The sequence below is a fragment of the Arachis ipaensis genome, chromosome B05, assembly GCF_000816755.2.
Source record: "Arachis ipaensis cultivar K30076 chromosome B05, Araip1.1, whole genome shotgun sequence".
In the NCBI taxonomy this organism is placed as follows: Eukaryota; Viridiplantae; Streptophyta; class Magnoliopsida; order Fabales; family Fabaceae; genus Arachis; species Arachis ipaensis.
The window spans coordinates 129829218-129837356 of NC_029789.2; the positions used below are offsets into that span (position 1 = coordinate 129829218).

The following is an 8139-nucleotide window of genomic DNA, read 5'->3' on the forward strand; positions in this document are numbered from 1 at the left end:
ATAATTAATTAAAATTCAAAATTTATTAAAAAATTAAATTAATTGATAAATAAATATTAATTTAAATAAATTATGATTGATTTTTAATTACTATTCTACTTTTTAATTTTATTTAAATTCTTATACTATCCTAATCTAAACTCTAATTCTAATTTTTAAACTCTAACCCTAATTTTATTTAAATTACACTACCCTAATTAACCTAAAAATTTCCAAATTAAAACCCCCACCTAAACCTATCCCCCCTCCCCAAATACAACCAACAGCAATAGAAAGCAAGGGGGAAGGGAGATAGGTTGGGAACGAAGAAGAGGAAACCGTGCCGCGTCCTACTGCTTTGCCGCCGCCGCATCCTGCTGCCGCCGCCATCCATGTCGCACACGAGAGAGCCATCGAGCTCGAGGGTAAAAGACACACGTGAGAGAGGGAAGAGCCGCACTGCTGCCGCCATCCATCCCGCCTCGCCATTGTTGCCCTTGTCGTCGCCGCCTCAAGCTCGTCATGCTTTGTCACCGTCACAGCTCGTCGTCCTTTGTCACGCTTTGTCACCATCGCAAGCTCGTCTTCTTGCTTCAGCCATCAATGCGTCCTTCGCCGTGAGTTGGTCTCTGGACAGGTGAGTTTTAGCTTCGTCCCTGTTATTTCTCTTTCAATTTCATTGCTGTAAATCATTAGTACATCTTGAATTTGTTTTTGAAAGTTGAGTTTGTTGTTGAAATTATGATTTAGCTAATTTTGTTATCCTTGAAGAATGATTGTTTTACTATGTTGCATATATGAAGCAAAACAATATTTTCAAGGCTTGTGAGGAGAAGTACCAATCAAGAATAAATGCACTTGAAACTCTTGCAGCTGGGACCACCGAAGAGAATAAGGTAGTTTCTTTGTTGATTGAGCTGGGGGTGTGGAACTTTGCTGCAGGGAATAGAAATGCATATGAGTTCTGTTGCTGAGAAGGTATTTCTTTATAGATCCTCATTTTGTTAGAAGTTAAAACTTGAAGTTGTTATTTTCAGCATGATTAAGTAGCTCAAATTGATTGGACTATCAGCTCATGTTGCTTATTGTACACAAAGCTAGTTTTTATGTAAATTTGTTTGAAACTATGCAGCATTGTTACCTTTGTATATAATAAAGTTCCCATAATTGCAAAAGGACTACCTTTAATAATTTTGAAAAGTAAATGATGATTTGATTAATATTGAAATGCTTTAGCATTTAAAATTACAAAACATGTTTTCCAGCTTCCAACTCTAGTTCTGTTTGGCTACTAACTTCAGTCAGTTGTTTCATCAGGTTTCTTCACAGCTTGAACAAAGTAAGTTTTGTCGATTGCCAAGCTAGAGCTTTTCAGGTTTGCTTTGTTGTTTATGTTGCTTCATTTTTTATTTCCATTTTCTTTTTACTTGTGCTATATTTATCTTATTTGGTGCTTTATAGGAATTGAGAGCTGCAATGAAGTCTGTCAAAAATGAAGTGTTAAAAACAAAAAGAAGCTACTTAGAGGATTTCAAGTACTTTGGTAATATATACTGTATCTCTTCAAGTTCTTTATATTGTTTTATGATTTTTCATATATTATGATGTGGATGTGTGTTGTATAGTGTGTACTAGCTAATATATGTGTGATGTATATATGTTTTGATGATATGCTTTTTTTCCCCTAAGTTGAAGAAGAATAAATGTAGGTGTTTATGTCTAATGTGACTTTACTTTGCATGTTAATGAAGCAGGTGCTGAGCTTTCAAATGGTAAAGTGGCTGAAACAAAAGTTCTCAAGCATTGATAAGGAAGAATAGAAATACTAGAAATAATCTATCCTGGCAGAGTCTAAATTGTATTACTCTCACGCCTATAGAACAATTCTGTTAATAGTGTCTACTTAGTGTTAGTGTATATATCACTGTATAAAACTGAGATTGAGACAAGTGTATTCACTCATCTATATTGATATGTTAGTTGGTTGTTTTAATCACAACTTATCTTAATTGTTGATTATCATTTTTTTATTTTTAGATTTATTCTGTGATGATCATCATTTTGGGATGTGATTATGCTTTAAAAAAAATTAAATGTCATAAAATAAAATAGGCTATGGTCACGGTAAAAACCATGACCATAGATAGGGCTATGGCCACGGTGAAAACCGTGACGATAGATAGGGCTACTGTGACCATAGAGGCTATGGTCACGGTAGAAAAATCGTGACCATAGAAACCGTGACCATAGATAAAAAAAACTGTGACCATAGGTTATGGCCACGAGAGAATAGGCCACGGTGGAAAAACCGTGACCATAGGTCAAAAACCGTGACCATAGACCTATGGTCACCCTTTTCACTAGCTATGGTCACGATTTTTCACCGTGACCATAGACCTTTTTTTGTAGTGAAATGAGCCTTCGGGAATATATGTATGATATTGTTATGTTTTCTGCATTTTCTATTCTTCATGTATATATTATCTATTTAACTATTATCTATTTCGTTATATCTATATATCTGACACGCGATCTCGATTAGCGCTACAGGCTCATAAGTATATATTTAATATAAGGTCTAAAGTCTCTAGGGAAAGCCGTGTAGTAGTGCCTGGCGGCTAGCATTATCATGACGTGGTAGAAACTAGGTCGTTACAAATAGTATCAGAGCAGTTCGTCTTTGGTAGAGCCTGGGGTTGGACTGACCATGCTTCACCACATGCTCTGCTTGTGTATTTTCATGCTGCTAAGGTATCTCTAATGATACATCTTGCATGATGATCTGTGAGCATTCATTTTGTAAATGTTAGCACTTAAATTGGATATGTTAAGACTGATCATCTTAACGTTGATCGTTTGGTGTTAACAGAACCTCAATGACTGCAAACAGGCGTAGCCCTCGGCAATCGAGTCTGAGTTCCGAGCTGGCATTTGACCCGGCTGCCTTGTTAGAATCTATGAACGCAATGGCTACAGCTGTACACGATTCCGTTGCTGCAACCAACAGAACAATAGAAAGAATGGAACGACAGTAATGGGAACGGCCATGGAAATGGAAATGGAAATGGATTGGAAAACAGTGTACCCGAGGGGGATAGGCCAATGACTTTAGCATATTTTCTTAAAGTTAATCCGTCTAATTTCTCTGGAACGATCAACCCAACCGGGGCAGATGATTCGTTTCATGCCATAGAATAGGCTCTGCAGGTGCAACATGTCCCTGAAGGACAATAAGTGGAGTTCGCCACTTACATGCTGAAGGGGGATGCACAGCATTGGTGGCAGGGAGTGAGCAAGTTGTTGAAACAAGGAGGTGCTGAGATCACTTGGGCTGACTTCCGCACTGAGTTCTACAAGAAGTATTTCCCTCCGTCTGCCCGCACTGCCAAAGAGTTGGAATTACTGCAATTGAGGTAGGAAAGCATGACGGTGGATGAGTACACCCAGATATTCGAAGACTTGTGTCGATTTTTGAACATGCCAAGGAAATCTTGCAGAATATGAGGATTGAAAGTGTATTAAATATGAGGGAGGTCTTAGGGAGGATCTGTTAGCCTTAGTGGGTCCAATAGAGATAAGGAACTTTGCTAAATTAGTCAATAAGAGTCAACTGGCAGAGGAATGTTCAAAGAAGTTGACAGTTGCATGAGCAAATCGTCGAGAGGCTGCACAACAAAGTTTTGATCAGAGACTAGCCCCTCGGGGTAGAGATTTCAAATCTATCGGACAACAATAGCACTGGAACCGACCTGGAGGCGACCTTCCTATTCGTTTCAATGGTAGTAACAGTAATCATGACCTAGGATGGGTACATGGAGAACAACCTCAGCAAACTCAAGATGGCCTCATATGCCCGAAGTGTGGGAAAAATTATGGCGGTAGGCCTTGCCGGTTTGGTACAAATATATGTTACTATTGCAATAATAAGGGACACCTGGCAAGAGATTGCCGCAAGAGGATTACAGATAGGGCCTCTAGACCCCATCAACAAGGCAGAGTTTTACTGTGACTACTAACAAGCGCCACTAGACCCAATCACTTTGCTTGAGGTGAGTGTTATGCTAATTAAGAATCTTAACCATAACACATGACAAAGATGTCCTTATAATTCCTTGTGCATAATTGAAATTTTGAGGACAAAATTTTCTTTAAGGGGGTAAAATGTAAGAACCCGATTTTTGGTAAACAGACTTTTCTGGCTATTTAAAGTTAATTTTGCAAAATCCCAAATCACGGCCCAACAAGAAATAGTGAGGCTGGCCCAATGGTAAAAAAAATTGAAAATTAAAGAAAAATAAAAAATATAAATAGAAAAAGACCATTAATAAGGTCAAAATTGACTTTATGAGAGTAATTAATCACCCTAAGTCAAGTTTGACTCGTAAATAATAAATATTAGATTACCATTGGTTTATTTTTCTCACTAGAGACTTTTTGAGCTGAAAATTTACTTTTAGTGACGCTTTTGCATACGCCGAGAAAAACTCTTGTAACCGAAAATTTCGAAACTAGTGGTAAAAATAATTTCGACCTTAGTAATTGTGTCCTGTGATTAATATTAGCCATACATTTATGATTTATTTCATTAAGAATAAATCTTAGCCATTAATTATTTCATCACACGGTAAAATTTACTTCGAACCGAATTTCTGACTTATATTCCGCAAATGACTCCTAGAGACCCAAAATCTTCTTATTTGCCACCCAAGTAACTTGTGTCTCCTTCTCAGCCTCTGGGACGAGACTATCTCAGCCTTTCACCCCTCTCTGCTGTGTTTTTAACCTCGAGTAATTAAATGCGGTTAACTGTGGATAAGCTCGACATGTAAGCGCTAACCAAGCTTCCTCGTTTTCATGCCCCTTATTCATTGAAGCCCATCCCTTGACCACGAAAATTTCAAACACTTTTACCATCATAAATTTAGCAAGACTTTGATTTTTTTTTTTTAATTTAAGGAAGCATTACACGCAAAATTCATAAAACACTTTACACATTTTTACACTCTTTTGACCGAATTCTTGAGAGAGAAAGAGAGAAAATTCTTGCACCTATTCTCTGTGCCCCAGCCCATATTTCAACTCTTCTTCCATTATTCTTCATGTGTTCTTCAAGGACTCAAACCATACAAGTACAAACTCTTGCCTGTTTTTGCTAATCATTGCGTTTATATCAAAATTTCAGCTAGGTAAACTCTTGTTCTTTCTCCTTTTCACTTCTTTTTTTAAAAATAGTAGCCATGAAGAATTATTACTCTCTTTCATGTATAGAGAACTCCTCTTGAAGCACCCATGGAGCACGCCTAAGGAGTTAGAGAGATTCGAGATCAAAGTGGTTGAATTTCGACGTTTTGCGACACTTTAGGCCCAAAACGAAACTCACCACCACCAGCTATGTTTCATCCCTTGTGTGCATGTTTTCTAGTGTCTAAAAGGTTTACTAACTGAATTACATAAGAGATAAGGGTTAGGATTAGTTAGATTATGTTTGTGCTTGTTTTCGGTGTTCATATAAGCTACTTTTTGGTGATTTTGTGCTTGATTCTTAATTCTGGAAATTTAGTGATGTTTCTCTATTTTTGGACTGTTATTTGAGTGATATATGAAGCTTCTTTGCCTCTGAACAATGTATGGGACAGTAAGAACTTAATGGAGCACTTGGAGTTTAAGTTTCAAGCCTTAAAAGTCACTAAAAGTGGATAAAAATGAAAAATTGCATCCCTGAAAATTCAGCCACTTAATGATCATGAAAGTCACGTGTATCAGGGTTAAAAAGAGGTTAAAAGACTGATTTTAATCCTATAGAACAAAGGTGTAAAAGTAAAAAGGGTATTATGGCCATTTTTGGATAAAAAGAAGGTTAAAAGTGTAATCTAATTGAAAGATATGTAAAATTCTGAATTTAGTGTCGTTGAGGATAAAAGTAATTATATAAATTAATTGTGTCAAAATTATAATTACAATAAAAGTTTTGGGTCTAAATAAAAGTTTTAGTAAAAGTTAGAAGTAAAACGGTTAAAAGTGGTAACTAGAATAAGTAAATACATTAATAAAGGGTAAAATGATCTTTTAGATCTCTAAGGGTAGAATTGGCATTAAATAAAAGTATTATGGATAATTTGGTCATAGAAAAATATTAGGATTAATCCGGTAACATTTTGACACTAAATCAGGTTAAACGGTAAACTAGAGTACTTAGGGGCATATTAGTAATTTTAGGTATAAAGTCAAATTAAAAATAATTCATTAACTTAATAGAAGGTAAGAAGGTCTTTTAATAAAAATATGAGGGTAGAATGATAAATTAATAACATTAGTGGTGAAAGCGTCACTAAAAGTCTAAAGAAAACGGTAAAGAAAAGTCATGTACAAAAGGACAAAATTGAAAATATATAAAAGTACTAAGGTAAAATAGTAAATGTAACAAAGGATGTGATTTAAAGAGCAGAGACCGGGCACAAGTTTTATTTAAAAAGAAAGGGAAAGAAGTCCCTTAGAGATAAATTTTATTGAGATGTGCCGCAAAAAAAGAACTGTAAACCCCAAGGTGCTAGAGGTTGTTTGGAGGTGAGTATTACCCACTGACTGCTAAAACTTTGTTTCCTTTTGTGCGTATATTATGGCGTCAAGCTTTGCGACGATTGTCTGTTGTCACGGACTTGTGGTATTTTTAACCACATTGACACGTATGCACGGACGGACGCAATTGGGAAACCATATCTAGGACAAGTTCCTAGGTAACGTCGGGTTGCATGTAGTCAAACGACGCATGAGCTCATGGCCTGCATAGGACCAGGCATGCATCATACTTGGTTGCTGCATTATCTATGTTTGTGATTGCTTACTTGTACTTGTGATTGTATTTTGTCTCTGCTTCTTGTATTATGTGCTTGGTTACTATTCTGTTATATACTTGTGCTTGTACTTGTTTGTGTGACTTACTGACCTAACTGCGCAAAGTCATAGACTTAGGCTGCGGAACCCCTTAGGTTTTTCTGTATAGTACCCTGCTGGGAACCTTAGGTTCTCACCCCTTACTTTCCTATTCCGTAGATGCAAACCGATGAGATCTTCTTTGAGTTTCCAGCCTTGGGACTAGCGAGCAGCAGTAGCATTATCGGAGGGTCAGAGCGACTTCTCTTACTTCCACACAGTACTTCTGTATTTCTTCATCTACCAGGGATCGAAGACTAGCAGCAGTTATAATAGTAGCAGTGCTAGTAGTTGTCTTTGCCCTCGCTTTGAATAGATTAGAAGGCTAGGTGCTTTTGTAAATGCCTATATAAACAAGTTAGAATAGGTCCCAGACTAGAGTGACTCTTGTGAGTCGAGGCTTGATAGTATAAACATGGAGTCTGTAAATATTTTCATGAATAAGCAACAACGTAACCCAGTATGAATTATAATGTACTAAATGAACCTTCGGAAATATATGTATGATATTGTTATATTTTCTGTATTTTCTATTCTTCATGTATATATTATCTATTTAACTATTATCTATTTCATTATATCTATATATCTGACACGCGATCTCGACTAGCACTATAGGCTCATATGTATATATTCAATATAAGGTCTAGAGTATCTAAGAAAAGCCGTGTAGCAGCACTTGGCGGCTAGCATTGGTCATGACGTGCTAGAAGCTGGGTTATTTGTTACATTAATGCTTTCCGTTCTATCTTTCCATTTTGTTGTGAGGTTTCAACACAATTACGTTGATGAATAATGCCATTTGAAACATAAAAATCATGTAAAATGAATTCTAGTCTATTATCAGAACGGATATTTGTTACTTTAGAGTTGAGTTTTGTTTCAACTAAATTAATAAAATAATTTACATGATTTTACACTTCTCTTTTTTATTTTAATAAAATAACCCATTTAAAGCGATTAAAATCATCAACAATTGTTAAAAAATATATATTATATATTATTTATTATATATTGCTGATTTTACAATTAAATGTGCCACATGTCACTCCCTCATTATAATTGAAATAAAAATTTTTCCTCCAAAATTAAAGAGTTCTCTCCTCCTTCCAAAACTAACAATTTAAATATTAATCAATAACTATTACTATATATTTTCTCTATCTCAGACATATTCTTATTCTCTTTATCTCACACACTTCCTTACTCTCTCTATCTCTTTCTTTCTCC

The 8139-nt window shown here is 35.9% G+C and overlaps 1 long non-coding RNA gene across 1 annotated transcript; it reads left to right on the forward strand.

Moving 5' to 3' along the window:
* On the forward strand, positions 1305–1786 carry LOC110263013. Its single transcript, XR_002348022.1, has 3 exons — positions 1305–1354; positions 1441–1522; positions 1734–1786. It is a non-coding gene; the product is annotated as an uncharacterized LOC110263013 (long non-coding RNA).